Source organism: Lissotriton helveticus, chromosome 8 (genome assembly GCF_964261635.1).
Source record: "Lissotriton helveticus chromosome 8, aLisHel1.1, whole genome shotgun sequence".
Taxonomy (NCBI): domain Eukaryota; kingdom Metazoa; phylum Chordata; class Amphibia; order Caudata; family Salamandridae; genus Lissotriton; species Lissotriton helveticus.
Window position 1 is genome coordinate 300,475,563 of NC_136069.1, and position 15,763 is coordinate 300,491,325.

A 15,763-nucleotide genomic window follows, 5' to 3' on the forward strand; every position below is an offset into this window, starting at 1 on the left:
TCATGTCAGGATACTTGACTGCTATGTGGAAGGAATGTGGTGTCAATTACAAATTCACCACACCCTGTAGGAGAGTAGGGTCTGCAATCCTACGATCACCCAGATTTTTGCTAGGAATGTGGTGTCAATTACAAATTCACCACACCCTATCACCCACAATGCAATGGGCTTGTTGAAAGGTTCAACAAGACCCTCAAAGGGATGATAAAAGGGTTACCTGAAAAGCTTAGGCGAAGATGGGACATCCTTTTACCCTGCCTTCTGCTGGCTTACAGAGAGTTCCCACAGAAGGGGGTTGGTTACAGCCCTTTTGAGCTTTTGTTTGGACATCCTGTAAGAGGACCCCTATGTCTTGTGAAGGAAGGATGGGAGTTACCTCTCAAAAAGCCTAAACTTGACATAGTGGACTATGTACTTGGTCTCCGCTCCAGGATGGCAGAGTACATGGAGAAGGCATCTAAAAACCTGGAGGCCAGCCAAGAACTTCAAAAAGCTTGGCATGACCAAAAGGCTGTCCTAACTGTTTACCATGCAGGACAGAAGGTGTGGGTGTTGGAGCCAGTGGCCCCAGCAGCTCTCCAAGACAAATGGTCTGGACCCCACATCATCATTGAACAAAAGGGAGAAGTCACCTATTTGGTGGACATGGGAACTCCCAGGAGCCCTCACAGAGTACTTCATGTGAATAGGCTCAAAGCATTTGTCGACAAGGGAGGACATGGGCTTGCTCATGGCCACAGATGAGGGACAGGAGGAAGAGAGTGACCCTCTCCCAGACCTGCTCACTCAGAACCCTGATGATGGGTCAGTAGGTGGTGTAGTCTTTTCTGACAGCCTCTCTGAGCATCAGCAACAGGATTGTAAGCAAGTCCTTCAATCCTTCAGACAAATGTTTTCTCTGACCCCCAGTCAGACAAACTGGTGCACACATGAGGTGGACACTGGAGACAGTCTGCCTATAAAGAGTAAAATCTACAGGCAACCTGACCACGTCAGGGACTGCATAAAAACTGAAGTACAAAAGATGTTGGAATTGGGAGTCATTGAACCCTCAGAGGGCCCTTGGGCTAGTCCTGTAGTTCTAGTGCCTAAACCTCACCCAGGATGGTAAGAGAGAGATGAGGTTTTGTGTAGACTACAGGGGTCTCAATGCTGTCACTAAGACAGATGCCCATCCAATACCAAGAGCAGATGAACTCATTGACAGGTTGGCTTCTGCCAAGTTCTTGAGTACATTTGACCTGACAGCTGGCTATTGGCAAATCAGGTTAGCTGAGGATGCCAAGGCCAAGACAGCATTTTCTACCCCAGGAGGTCATTACCAATTTGTGGTGATGCCCTTTGGTTTGAAAAATGCCCCTGCCACTTTTCAAAGGTTGGTGAACCAAGTTCTCACTGGGTTGGATGACTTTTGTGCAGCATATCTAGATGATATTGCTGTCTTTAGCTCCACCTGGGAGGACCACCTGATCCACCCGAGGAAAGTTTTAGAGGCCCTGCAAAAGGCAGGCCTCACTATCAAGGCTACTAAGTGCCAGATAGGGCAGAGTCAAGTTGTATACTTGGGTCACCTTGTAGGTGGAGGCCAAGTTCAACCTCTGGAGAGCAAGATACAGGCCATAAAGGACTGGACTCATCCAACCACCCAGACACAGGTCAGAGCTTTCTTGGGCCTGTCTGGTTATTACAGGAAATTTGTCAGAAATTATGGAACCATTGTGACTCCACTTAATGACCTGACAAGTAAGAAAATGCCAAAGAAAGTTCAGTGGACAGTTAGCTGTCAGAAGGCATTCGATGACCTAAAGCAGGCCATGTGCACTGCACCTATTCTCAAGAGTCCAGACTACTCCAAACCTTTCATTGTCCAAACAGATGCTTCTGAGTTGGGTGTGGGAGCTGTTCTATCTCAGCTGAATATTGATGGTCATGACCAGCCCATTGCTTTTATAAGTAGAAGGCTGACCCCTAGAGAGAAACGTTGGCCAGCTATTGAGAGGGAGGCCTTTGCTGTGGTTTGGGCCCTGAAGAAGTTGAGGCCATACTTGTTTGGTACTCACTTCAAAGTTCAGACCGACCATAAGCCCCTCTTATGGCTAAATCAAATGAAGGGTGAAAACCCCAAACTTCTTAGGTGGTCCATTTCCCTACAGGGGATGGACTTTACAGTGGAGCACCGCCCAGGGACTGACCATGGTAATGCAGATGGTCTCTCCAGGTACTTCCACTTAGAGCAAGAAGACTCACCTGGTCAAGGTTAGTTTAATGTCCCTAAGTTTGGGGGGGGGGTTATGTTGGAGAGTGGGGTCTGCAATCCCATGGCCACCCCAGATTTTTGCTTTTTGCTTCACTGGTTTACACTTTCCCTGGCTGTGGGCCTGCTAATCAGTACCACAGCCTAGCTGTTCTCTCTCTAAATTGACAAGCATGTACCTTAGGTGCATTTACCAATTGGTACTGGGCCACCTTATCAGTCCCTGTACAGTATACCTTAGGTATCCAGGGCATAGGTGTACCCAGGGCCTACCAGGGGCTGCTGCATGTATTATGCCACCCCTGGCTGGCCACCCAAATCTGACACAACTGGCTGCACGACAGCTGGGGCAAGGTGGTGTAAACACCCTTTGCTTTAGATATAGTATTCCTATATCTAACCCTAAAATGGACACATATATTCCTATCAGTCACTCCTATGGCAGGCCTTATCAATCCTGAAGGCAGAGTGCTTGGAATTATGTGAGATGGTGCTCTGGCATGAGCTGAGCCCGTTTGCAGCTTGCGGAACCAAGTCCTAATAGCTGTTCCATGATAACGCTATACCATATACTCTTAAGTGCATTATAATCCTCGCGGTTAAATGTTAACTTTGGCATAGCATTATCAAAACATGTCGAGTAAGGTGTCATACGAATTGGAATACTAACCCCTCGCCAATTCTGGCGACGGGGTTATCATTCCACCCTTCTAGAGGGACACGACATGTATGTAACTGTAAACCCCGGTTAAAGTTAACTCAAGCCTCAGCATCACAAAATGGATGCTGCCACCACAGACACAAGTCTGACCTCCTGCTGCTGGGAGTCCTTCCAGCGAGGGTGGCTTGGACAAAGGGTTTCCTGCCTTGGGAGGTGCTAGCACCACCCCAGACAGGATTTTGTGTATTGGGTAGGCTTAGGCTGAAAGGAATGAGACATGCCTGGGGCACACAAGGTGCCCTGTGCATACACCGGTTCCAACCAGTTGCTGGGGCACTCCAGCCCCAGCTCTGGCGGGAAACTGGACAAAGGAAAGGGGGTGTAGCCACCCCCCTTCCTGGTCCCACCCAGGGGAGGGACCTAGTCGTAGTGCAGCCCCCTTTAGCCGGATAAAGGTAGGAGCTGGTCCCATTCCAAGTTAGATTAATCTTGACAACCTTCCACGAAGAAACTCTTGACCTTCGACCTCCTGGACACCAGAAGACTGAAGAATCTCCCCTATGGTCAGGGAGTGACCATCCTGCTTCGCAGGCACCATCAAGCTCCTGTGCGGTTTGCTGCAGAGTCCTTCCATCCCGGAATCCGACGACCCAGCTCGACAAGACCCGGACCTCCAGACCTCTCTGACCTCTACCTACATCCACAGCACAGCTGGGACCCGTGGGTGCGACGAGCAACGTGGAGACGGCCATCTTGAAGAAACCTGCACAGCGCTTCCTGCACGACCCCTGAGGGTTCCTCAAGTGAGTGCATTTGGGACTGAGAAGCCCCACACCGACGCAGCTCCTGCACCAAAGACCAGCCCCAGCCCCCCAGCATCCCCGTGATCTGCGTGGGGCCCTTTTGCCTGGTTGCTGCCCTTCCTGTTGTCTGGTCACTTGCCGGCTGGCTTGTGCCCTCTGAGACGACGACCCGAAGAATTCGACTCTGCTAGTCTGGTCCCCCAGACTGGCCCCTGCTTCCTTGTAAAAGAGAAGCACCCCGGACCCTCCTGGTCCACACAAGACGCCATCTTTGTTTCACCGCGTGGCTTGCATTAGCCAAGGCCTGTTGTCCAGATCGACGATCCGACACCGCCAACAGCAGCAGACTACGTGGGACAGCTCGTGCCTCCAGCCTGGTCGTGAAGAACAGCCCTGGTCCGCGCAGCTACAGAGAGAAGCGACCATTCCTTCACCTGAACGCGGCGACAGCCCCTGGTTCCCTCCTGGTTCCAGCACCATCAATGGCTAGTGACTAAGACTCTGTCCCCTTCCTTTTCAGGACTTCCTTCTTCCTAGTTCCATCCTTGGAACCACCGGACTCCTCCATCTGGCTGCCTGCCAGCAAATTCTTGTTTCAGGCATCACCGGGATCAACGCAGCAAACCCGACACTACTTCAGCCCTATGCACCCGCAGCCTGTGGGTTAGGTAACTAAAGCTTCTAGGTCCTGAAGTCTGTGTCCACTATCCTAGTGTCCAGGTCCACTGTTGTTTTCCCTCCATCCAGCCGGGTTCGTCCAGAATCCGTAACTTTGTAAACTGTTAGATCCATAGACGTTGGTACGCATCCCGCGTGAGAGTTCCCACTCTGCACGTGAGTCCCGTGGGCCTCCTGCTCCTTACTTACCTAGTTTGTAGCGTAGTCCCACCGATCCTCCAGCCTCTGGATCTCCTTACAGTATTTTCTTTCCTCGCATTCCATTGTTTTGAGTATATGGTTTGTCGTGCCCCTAAGGCACTTGTGTAAATATTGTGCGAACTCGTATTTCCTTTTTAGTATTGTCATGTGCTTAGCCCTCTGATCTCATAAAGAGTTCAGAGGTGTTGTTATTAATAAATAGACTGTTTATTTTCATAACAACCTGTGTGGTGTCCTTTCATTTGGTATTCAAGGGGTTATACTATGGTAAAACAGCTGGCTTCACATGCCAAAAGAGATTAGCCTAAAAGACTGCAATTGTCCACGCTACTAGGATAGCTGGTCTATACGGTTGACTTTACAACCAATCACCATAAGGGTTGTTTGGACTGATACAAGGTGATCACTAGAATTAGTGAGCATCATATATCAGGCCAACTTCTCACAGACGCGTCGAGCAGGAAAATGCAAAAGGGCCCCACGCAGCACTCGATGAGTGTGGAGAGGTGATCTTTGGTGCAGTTGATGCTCGGGGCTGGGGCTTCTCAATCCCCAATGCACAACTTCGAGGGTGCCTCAGAAGCTGCACGGAAAGCGTTTCGCTGGCTTTCCAAGATGGCCAGTCCCACGTCTCGCGCCGCCTCCACGGGTCTCAGCTTTGCTGTGGCTGTGGATAGGGCTGAGGGAAGTCTGGAAGTCCGGGTCTTGTCAGGCTCTGTGTTCGGGCTCCGGCAGGAGCAAAGACAAAGCAAACCGTTGAGCGCATGATGGTGCCTGCTTGCACAGGGTGGTCACTCCTTGACCACAAGGGAGATTCTTCAGTCTTCTACGTCGAGGAGGATGTCGAAGGTCCATAGTTTCGTATCAGTTTCAGTCAGGATGAATCTAAAGTCTTGGGACTCAGCTCCTACCTATATACCAAATCTAGGGGCTGGATTACCTGCTAGGTCTCACCTATGGGTGGGACCCAGGAAGGGGGTGGTTACACCCCTTTCCCTTTGTCCAGTTTCGTGCCAGAGCTGGGGCTGGAGTGCCCCAGCACCGGTTTGAACTGGACTATGCACGGGACACCTTGTGTGCCCCAGGCAGTGTCTCATTTCATTCAGCCCTCCCTTCCCCAAAATTCTAAAGCCTGTTTGGGGTGGTGCTAGCACCTCCCTGTGACAGGAAACCTATTGTCCAAGCCTCCCTCGCTGGAAGGACTCCCAGCAGCAGGAGGTCAGACTTGTGTCTGTGGCAGCAGCATCCATTTTGTGATGCTGAGGCTCTGGTTAACTTTAACCGGGATTAATGGAAGTAACATGTCTTTTCCCTCTAGAAGGGTGGAATGCTACCCCCGTCGCCAGAACTGGCGATGGGGTAGTATTCCGAAGCGTATGACACCTTACACGACATGTTTTGATAAAGCCAAACCAGAGTTAGCATCTGACCGCGAGGTTCATAATGCACTTAAGCGTATATGGTATGGCAATATCCTGGAACAGCTATAAGGACATGGTTCCGAAAGCTGCAGACAGACTCAGCTCATGCTAGAGCACCATCTCACATAAAACCAAGCACTCTGCCTTCAGGATTGTTAAGGCCTGCCATAGGAGTGACTTATAGGTGTGTATGTGTCTAGATATAAGGTTAGACATAAGAATACTATATCTAAGCAAGGGGTGATTACACAACCTTGCCCCAGCTGAGTGATCAGCCAGTTGTGTCAGTTTGGATGGCCAGAAAGGGGTGGCAAAAGATATGCTGCAGCCCCTGGTAGGCCTTGGGTGCACCTATGCCCTGGGTACCTATAGTACACTGTACAGGGATTCATAAGAGTGGCCCAAATCCCAATTGGTGATGTACCTAAAGTACATGGTGTGAATTTAGAGAGAGAACAGCAGGGATGTGGGTCTGATTAGCAGGCCCACCGCCACATTAAGTCGAAAACCAGTGAAGCAAAAAGCAAAAAAATGGGGTGGCCATAGGAAAGCAGACCCTACTCTCCTACACTCCCCGTTCTGCGAACCGATATCTAGGGTGAAGGTCATCCCCTTTCAGTGTCCAAGTTTCATGGCACCAGTGTTGGTTTTTATCATGGCTCTGCGTTTCTGGTGCGGAAAAGCTGTGTATAAGAACTGACGTCAGCGCGCGAGGGCGGCGTCTAAGTACTCCGGCGACGTTATCCCGACGACGGACGCGGAGCCGCAGACAACGCCTACCGACGCGCAAGGGTACTGCTACGCAAAAGTTTCCGGATCCAGTCTGACGCCTGGGGATATTCTAAGGTAAGGAATCTAATACTAACTACTGTTTCTTACAGATATATTGTTACCGAAGGTAAGTAACTTGTGCGTCGGGTCTACTTAACAGCTCCAGTCGTGGTCAGAGGGACCCTTCAGATTGAGACTTCAGGCATCTGGTTGTAGCTTGAGGTAAGTTGAAAATCACCAGATCCCAGGTCAGGATCGCTGGGAGATCTCCTAGTCATGTTGGGAGACACCAACTCCGGCGGGGGCATCAGGTGCAGATTTGCGGAGCCTCCTGCGTCTGGGTTCTGGTCTGGGAGTCTGTGCAGCAAAACCTGTGCTCAAGGGCGGGAGAGTCTTTAAGGTGAGTGCTGGGCGTTCCTCGTGGCTCTGGGGGGCTGCTGGCTACACTGATTTCTTCACTGTAGGCAGGTCGAAGTCGAGACAGGCCAGTAGACTGGGGCCAAAGCAGTAGGAGTCCTCTACTTCCTGGGTCGTCGCAGCTCTTCGGTCCTTCTTTCTTCCTTGAATTTTAAGATGCAAGATTCGGGTTCCCCCAAAATACTAAATTTAGGGGCATTAAAGGGGTGTGTCGGTCAGGACCAATGGGTCCCCTCCTTGGGGTGGGTACTACCCCTGGTATACCACCCTTTCAGTGGGCGGGGGCATGACCTCCCCTTAATTGCCTGGGTCCCCTCATCTTCAAGATGGAGGGGACTGAGATGTGTGCTTCACCTTGCCTCCCCCACCTGAGGGGAGGGGTTGGCAAAGTTGGGCACACCTCTCCTCCTAACTTGGCTTTCCTGCCAATTCTCCTGCCCAAAGTGGGGGTCTGAACTGGTGGGAGTCAGTTTGCTGGGGGCAGCAAAAGGCAGGGACAGCTTACAAAGGCGTCAGAATTTTGAATCTTCATTTACCCAGCGGATCCTGGGGGAGGAGGCATGACACCTCTGCCTGCCCAGGGTGAACTTTGTTTCTGGACCCAGAGAGCGGAGGCTCTCTACCCAGGGGTCCACAAATCTGTTCGGTAGTAGCAAATGGTGGGCAGCCATTCAGGAACCACACCAGCTCTGCTTGTTTTTCAGGGGGTAACTCTAAGATGCCCTCTGAGTGTATTTTACATGAAATCCTTCACTGGCATCAGTGTGGGTTTAATGTACTGAGAGGTTTGCTACCAAACCTCCCAAGTTTCCGTAAAGCCATTATGGAGCTGTGGAGTTCGTAATGACCAACTCCCAGACTATATACTCTTTATGGCTTTATTGCCCTTACAATGTCTAAGAATGGACTTGGATACTGTAGAGGTACAGTGCTCATGCCTCTGTACCCGCACTGTACACTCACCTGTGGGCTAGTGCACCCTGCTAGTGGAGTGACTTACCTAGGCCCCAGGCAGTGGGTTGTAGGCAGTGCACCCAGGGATGTGTGCCATGTCGACTCTTCACGTTTATCTGCACCAAAACACGCAGCCTTGATATGGTATGTTATGGTACGGGGTCTCTAAGGGTGGCACAATAGGAGCTGCAACCCTTAGAGGCCTTCCCTGGCCACAGTACCCTTGGTACCCATGGTACCTTTTACAAGAGGTTTAACTTTGGCCAGATATGTGCCAATTGTGGGTACAAAGGTACAGGTTTGGTAAAGAACACAGGCCATGGGAACTTTATTGGGAGGGACCCAGAGCACGTAAAGTTGCATCAAGTGTCAGGCAACAAATGGGGGGCAGCCATGCAAAAAGGGGGATTTTCCTAAAAAATATAATACATGGTCTTTTAGCAGTACTTTGTGGTAGCTCTTACTGTTGTACCTGCAGCTCTTGCAGTTGTGATAATCACTCAGCCCAGGATATGATTCATTTTTATCATGATTTGCACTTTTTACAGGAGCCTGAGAAGGTCTTTAATCCTGCCATTGTTAACAGATAAGCATTTTTAACAAGTGCGCCCTGGGCTATATTACTTAATGTTATTACAGGATGTGTTTACCTGATTTAATTAAGCTCTTTTATTATCTTCTGCTGTTCCTTTGAGAAGGGCGCTATTTGTACATGATGTGTGTTTCTTTTTCTTTTTAGGCAGCCACAGACCGTTTAATTCTTTATCTTAAAATTGCATTTTGTTATCAATGTTTATATCTGCATTTTAGTCATCCTCTTTTATGTTTTTTTGCAAAAGAAAAGTTAGGATGACAGACTAGTGATGATTGAGTCATCAGAAAGGTACCATCATGTTATTTTAAAGGTTAAAATCATTTTGCTCAAAATTAAGACATTCTGAAATATTTCTTGTAGCTGAACATGTTTAATTCTATATTGCAGGTGGTGTCTACAGCAGTGATTTCACAAGGAGAAAGCTTTTCATTGGGTGCAGTGGCACTGTTCGCCTAGCATATTTGTGTGTACTAATGTGTTTTAGTTGTGGGCATTCTCTTTACAGAAATAGTACAGTGAATGTTTGTTATTATGATTCCGAGTTAACTTGTTTGTTTTCAATATACATTAAAACTGAAACACAAGTGTGATTAGTTTATAGTATTCCTGTGCTTAAAATGGACAGGTTTAGTTAATTTGATTGCTTTCTAGTATGTGATATAAACCAGTGTTTTGATTTTACAGCATATCTCTACAAAAGCATGTATGAGGCTAAACATTTATGTGTTGTGGTATTAAAATAATGTCAAAGTTAGTCACTTGTCTGCTGCAAAATACTTACATTTTCATAAATTGTTAATTTCTTAATTCTAAAACAGCAATAAAAGCCTCAAGTATTCAACCATATAGTGTGAGATAATTGTCTAAAACACTGTAGGTCACAAAATGGCCATAATTTCATGCCAAACTGGGAGTGATATCCGTCATGTTGGTTGTGTGTTTGGTTATGAGATGTTAGTGGAGACTTTTTTCAATATTTTGAAAGTGTTTTCTGCAGGTTAGTGAGACAGTAAAATGACCAGCCATACTAAATGCATTCCTCTACATGCATCACACTCCGTATATGGTTCGCACTAATTCAAGTCGTGCACCAGCACGAATCCAGGCAACCCGGTGATTTTAGTGGTCTGTGATAACCGTAGAAAGCTCTCAAAAGGGTAGCTGTGGAGAGCAGCCTTCAGGCTTATCTTGAAAGAGTGTTAAGCAGCTTGTTTTACCAGTTTAATCTGTAGTGTAATTTAGTGTTTAGCAAAAATAAGTCTATCTGATAGAGACATCTAGCCGCAAATTCCTTAACTTAGAATATCTTAAGGCGTCTGTAGGAGAGTAGGGTCTGCAATCCTATGATCACCCAGATTTGTGCTTTTTGCTTCACTGGTTTACGACTTTCCCTGGCTGTGGGCCTGCTAATCAGACCCACAGCCTAGCTGTTCTCTCTATTCCAAATTGTACCCAGGTACTGAATTGGCACTGGGCCCTCTCCAAGTCCCTGTACCCAGGGCAGAGGTGCACCCAGAAGTCTCCCAGGGGCTGCAGCATGTATTATGCCACCCCTGGGCTGACTAACTAAAACAGACACAACTGGCTGCTTGACAGCTGGGGGCAAGGAGGTGTAATCACCCCTGCTCTAGATATAGTATACCTATATCTAAACTGAAAATGGGCCCACAGATCTCCTATCAGTCACTCCTATGGCAGGCCATAACAATCCTGAAGGCAGAGTGCTTGGAATCGTGTGAGATGGTGCTCTGGCATGAGCTAAGCCTGTCTGCGGCTTTCGGGATCAATCCCTTAGCCGTTTCCATGATAGCGTCAGACCATATACTTTTAAGTGCCTTATAATCCTCGCGTTTATGTTAACTTTGGTCTGACATTATCTAAACATGTCGTGTAAGGTGTCATACGCTTTGGAATACTACCCCCTCGCCAGTTCTGGCGACGGGGGTAGCATTCCACCCCTCTAGAGGGAGAAGACATGTTGGTAACCTGTAACCCCGGTTAAAGTTGAACATAGCCTCAGCTCCACAAGATGGATGCTGCCACCGAGGCACAAGTCTGCCCTCCTGCTGCTGGGAGTCCTTCCAGCGCCGGAGGCTTGGATAAAGGGTTTCCTGTCAGGGGCGGTGCTAGCACCATCCCAGACAGGGTTATGTGTATCCCAGGTAGGCAGGGCTATAGAGGAAGGTGACTGCAAGTGGCACCCCGGTGCTCACTGTGCATATGCCGGCTCAAACCAGTTCTTGGGGCACACCAGCCCCTGAGCTGGGGAGAGACCGGACAAAGGAGAGGGGTGTAACCACCCCCCTCCTAGTCCCACCCATAGGGCAGGACTTAGTCGCGTGCCAGCCCCTTTTCTCAGGATAAAGGTAGGAGCAGGCCCCGTTCCAAATCAGATCATCTTTGAATCCTGAAACTACTTTCTACGAAAGGAACTCAAGACTTCTTCTCAAGATTTCTCCCTTGTGACTAAGGAGTAGTCACCCTGCAGCAGCAGGCACCAACTAAGTATCTTGCGGTTTGCTAAGACGTCCTTCCTCCGGAACCAGACTGCCAGCACGACGAGACCCGGACTCCCTGCCCTCTCTGACCTCAACCTGCCTCTACAGCACAGCTGAGAACCGTGGGTGCGACGAGACCAGAGGACCCGGCGACCATCAGAACCAGCACGACACTGAACCAGCACGACCACCGAGGGACCCTCGAGTGGGTGCACTGGGGTAAGAGAAGCCCCAACCCCAAGCAGCACGAGCACCGAAGTCCAGCCCCCCAGCATCCACCAGATCTGCGTGGGGCCCTTTTGCTTCTGTGTTGCTTGCCACGTTGTCCGGTCACTTGCCCGTTGGCTAGTGACCCTCCAGACGACGTCCTACGTTTGTTTCACCGCTGGTCTAGCTCCTCTGGACTGGCCCTTGTCTCCTCTTGAAGGGGGACTTCCTCGGACCCTCCTGGTCCACCCCAGACGCCATTTTGTGTTGCCACGTAGGCTTGCCTTAGCCAAGGCTTGTTGCCTCCTTCAACGGATCCAGCATCGCCAGCAGCAGACATCCGACGTGGGACAGCTCGCAGACCTCCAGCCTGGTCGACATCAGCGCCCTGGTCCGTGCAGCAGCAGAATCCAGTGTCACCTCTTCGCCTGGCTGAGTGACCTCGTCCGGTGCCATCCTGGTGCCCTCCTAATCACTGGCTAGTGATTCAGAACTTGGTCCCATCTGCTTACAGGTACTCTTCTTCAACTGATCCAGTCCTTGGATCAGCCCGGAACATCTTCACTGGTCGCCTGCCAGCAACTCTTACTTCAGGCTCCTGGTTCGTCAACGAGGTTTCCCGACGACACTTGAACCCTATGCAGCCGCAGCCCCTGGGCTAGGTAAACCGAGTACCACGGTGCTCCAGCGTAGATCCACTCTCTAAGTGTCTAGATCCACTTTCGTTTTTGACCTACCTAGTCGGGTTCGCCCGAGAACACTAAGTTTTGCATTTACTAGTATCCATAGACTTTGTCCCGCATTACGCGTGAGAGTTTCCACTCTGCACACAACGTCCCTAGGCCTCCTGCTTCTAATCCAAGGGTTCAGCATTGTAGGCCCAGCGTCCCTAAAGCCGATGAGAGTAGTACTTACCTGCTAGTAATTTCGCATTCCACTTTTGTAGTATATGGTTTTTCGTGCCCCTCGGGCATTTGTGTAAATTGTGCGACTTTCAGTATTTCTTCAAGAGTTTTGTATTGTGCTTAGCTCCCTGACTCATAAAGAGTTCAGGGTAGTCTTGTTATAAATAAATATACTTTATTTTTCATAACAACTTGTGTGGTGTCCTTTCACTTGGTGTTCAAAGGGTAAATGTGATGGTAAAACAGCTGGCTTAACACGCCCTCTAGAGTTTAGCCTAAAAACTGCTCTTGTCCATGCTACTAGGATAGCTGGTCCATCAGGTTGACTTATAACCAATCATCAATAAGGGTCGTTTGGACTGATACATGTGATCACTAGAATAGTGAGCACTGCATATCAGGCCAACTTCTCACAGCGTCAAACTGGATCCGGAAAAAATCTTCAGCAGTACCTCTGGGTGCTGGGCGACGGCGTCGCATGGCTCCGTCCTGACGTCGTCCATGGATATGACATCAATGGAGGCATATAAGTCCCTCCCAATGAGCTGATGTCAGTTTTCCTTCTTTTCCGCGTCCCAACGTGGATCCTGAGAAGCGGCTACCTCTGGCCTGTTTTTGTTTTTCAGGCCTTCTCAAAGCCTTCGTCATCCGGGAACAGTGAGTGAAGCCATCGGGCTTCAAGGCGTGTGAATCCTGTATGCAGCAGATGGCAGCGACAAATCCACAAACGATCTGTATATGGTGCTTGAGAGAGCACCACGACGCTGAGGAGTGCGACACCTGCCGATGGCTGAAGCCGAAGTCCCTGCCAAGAACGCCGCATGAAACTGCTGTCTTCCCGGATGTCCCGTTCGAAGTACTCAAACCGCCGGGCTACTTCTCGTGCTGGGAGGGTCAGTTCGGAACAGGTTGCGGAGTCGTTTCCGCGGATGTCGCACTCCTGTCGCAGGTAAGCACAAGAAAAAGAAGTCGCAGAGGTTGCCAACCTCACGCGATGGTGGGGCCGGTGCTCCCGGTCTCCACCGGACACAGGCCCTCAGGAGTCGACCCCCATTTAACCGCCATTTCCTGGGGCTGGGTCGACTAGGTCCCAGGTGGAGGCCTATTCCTGGGACTTACTAGCCATCTTTGAGTCACCCCGTCTCCCTGGTGCGCATTCGGGCCCCAAAGAGGGGGTAGGTGCTCAGTTAGGGATTTCACCGGCAGGTTCGCCCTTGGTGCCAGTCGAGCACCCTGACTCCGGTTCCAGAGTCGCTGCGACGTCGGGACACGGCCCAGAGGGGCATCCTGCTCGCACATCTAAGTCGTCTCCACACAGGCCGGTGAGGCTCCTTGCGCCGACCCCGGCTGAAGCTGTAGCCCAGTTCTCGACTCCGAGTCGACTCCATTCCTCTCCGCAGGTTCCCATCTCGGTGGAGGGTGCGTCGATGCCGAACGGACATGGCTCCTTCGGGGATTATCGTCGAGACAATGCCGTCTCGATGCCGGTGCCACCCCGACGGTTCATCGATTGGTGGAGGATGTTGAGGCCGAAACTGAGGAGGCCCCTGTGGGTTTGCCACCCCCAGCATTGTTTCGCTGACCCTCTGGGCAGGAACCCATGCACTGGCAGGGCCTTGGATGTCCTCGGGCTGTAGAGCCCCCATGTTTCAGTGGCTGGATTAGCCTCATGCCGTCCCCTACGCATGACCTGTTGTCGCCACCTCGGATGGCCACGTTGGCAAGTGTCTTTTGCAAGGGTGGTTTGCAGGGCTATGGACATTCTACAAGTGCAGCTACCCTTAGTCTCTCTGCTCTCTGATACCTTGAAGGATTTTCTCCACCAGGGCACCATAGAAGTGGCACCCTTGTTGACTTCTGGCGATTCGTTATACAACACTCTTTTTGGGACTTGGGCGAGTCCCTCTTCGGGGGACCCGGTGGATCATGCTATTGCACATGTACATCGCCCTGCTCCAGATGACCCTGTATGTTTGTCCCTCCATCCTAGCGCTCAAGGGTTGGTAATTCAAGCGACTTCAGTCTCGCTGCCTTCTGCCCCTCCTCCCTTACGCCCTCCCACTTGGGAGTCTCGCTGGTTGGAGTTGTGTGGATGCCATGTATTTGCAGATTACAAAAGACAGAAACACACACAGCAGCTGACCAAGGTCAAGCACTTAAATTCCACCAGTTCCACGTATCACATACGAGTGCAGCTACTTCCGGCATCCGCTGCTGAAGAATGTCAGTCAATAGGTAAAGTCCACAAGAAAGGAAGGTGCACTCAGATTGAAGTCAGTCAGGAGACATACGTTATCCAAAAAAGTCTTCTTTTATTAGTGTAGTTTGTTTTTTAAAACAGGCACACAGCCAACGCGTTTCGTTCCCTAGTGCCGCTAGAACTTCGTCAGGGCTGTAATAATCATAACATAAATATACATATACAACATGTAGATAGACAATATTCTTAAAGTTGTAAAGAACAAAAGCAAGACAATACATTTGAGATGACCCAACATCAAAAAGAAAAACAGATCACACAATAAAAAACAATCACATAGCAAAGATAAAACATTAATAAATTATCAACAAGACATACAATACAGATACAGTTCTAAATATTGGACATATGACCATCTGTTTTAAACAAAGAAAGCCATAATAAAAATATATACAGTGGAGAACAGCACAAAGAGCGAACTGACAAGAAAAAACATAATATAAGTATAAATGTGTAGAGTGGTAATGGATGAGTAAGATGCGAGAATTGACGGGAAGGACAAGAAAAACGAAAGAAATAGATAAAGACAGAGCATAATATACGTTGACAGATAAAATATGTTATATTAGTAAAGAATCAGGAAAAGGAGCATAAGCATTTGTAAGACCAGTGATCCAAAATTTAGTGACAACGGAGATCAGTTAAGAGAATAAAATAAATAACAAAAAGGACAAGAAAGAAGATCGAGACAATCCTAATGTGGGATTTTTGCCTATAGGCCGTGGAGTGTCCGCCAGCTACGTGAGATGCCAACTAAGTCCCATCCACAGAATCCATAGAGGTTCACAACTCACCCCATCCAGCAGCCCACCCACAATGGGGTCTTCAGTGTATGTTTTCGGTCCCAACTTGTCCAAACCTCAATCACCTCCATGGTTGGTTCCGGGGGAAGTTCAGGGACTTGCGCCCCATATAAAATGTGTTACTTTCTCCAGACCAACTTGAGCTATTTCTCCCTGGTATGCCATGTCCTCCCAGCCCTGTGTAACCAATCAATTACCATCAGGATGGGTGCTGCCCAGTAATATAGACGGATGTCCACCATGGCGAGTCCTCTGTCATAGGTGGTGCGGACACATTTACCAAATGCGACTCTGGGGGGCTTATTAGCCCACAGAAACAGTCTTACGAGAGAAGG

The 15,763-nt window shown here is 49.4% G+C and overlaps 1 protein-coding gene across 1 annotated transcript in view; it reads left to right on the forward strand.

Moving 5' to 3' along the window:
* The window catches only part of RNF17 (ring finger protein 17), a 3,010,943-nt gene extending 3,001,352 nt beyond the window's left edge, over nucleotides 1-9,591 (forward strand). The window contains exon 40 of the mRNA XM_078657063.1: nucleotides 9,143-9,591. The gene's annotated coding sequence lies outside the window, so the exon portion shown is untranslated. The remainder of the gene's footprint in view (nucleotides 1-9,142) is intronic.
* The last annotated feature ends 6,172 nt before the right edge of the window (nucleotides 9,592-15,763 follow it).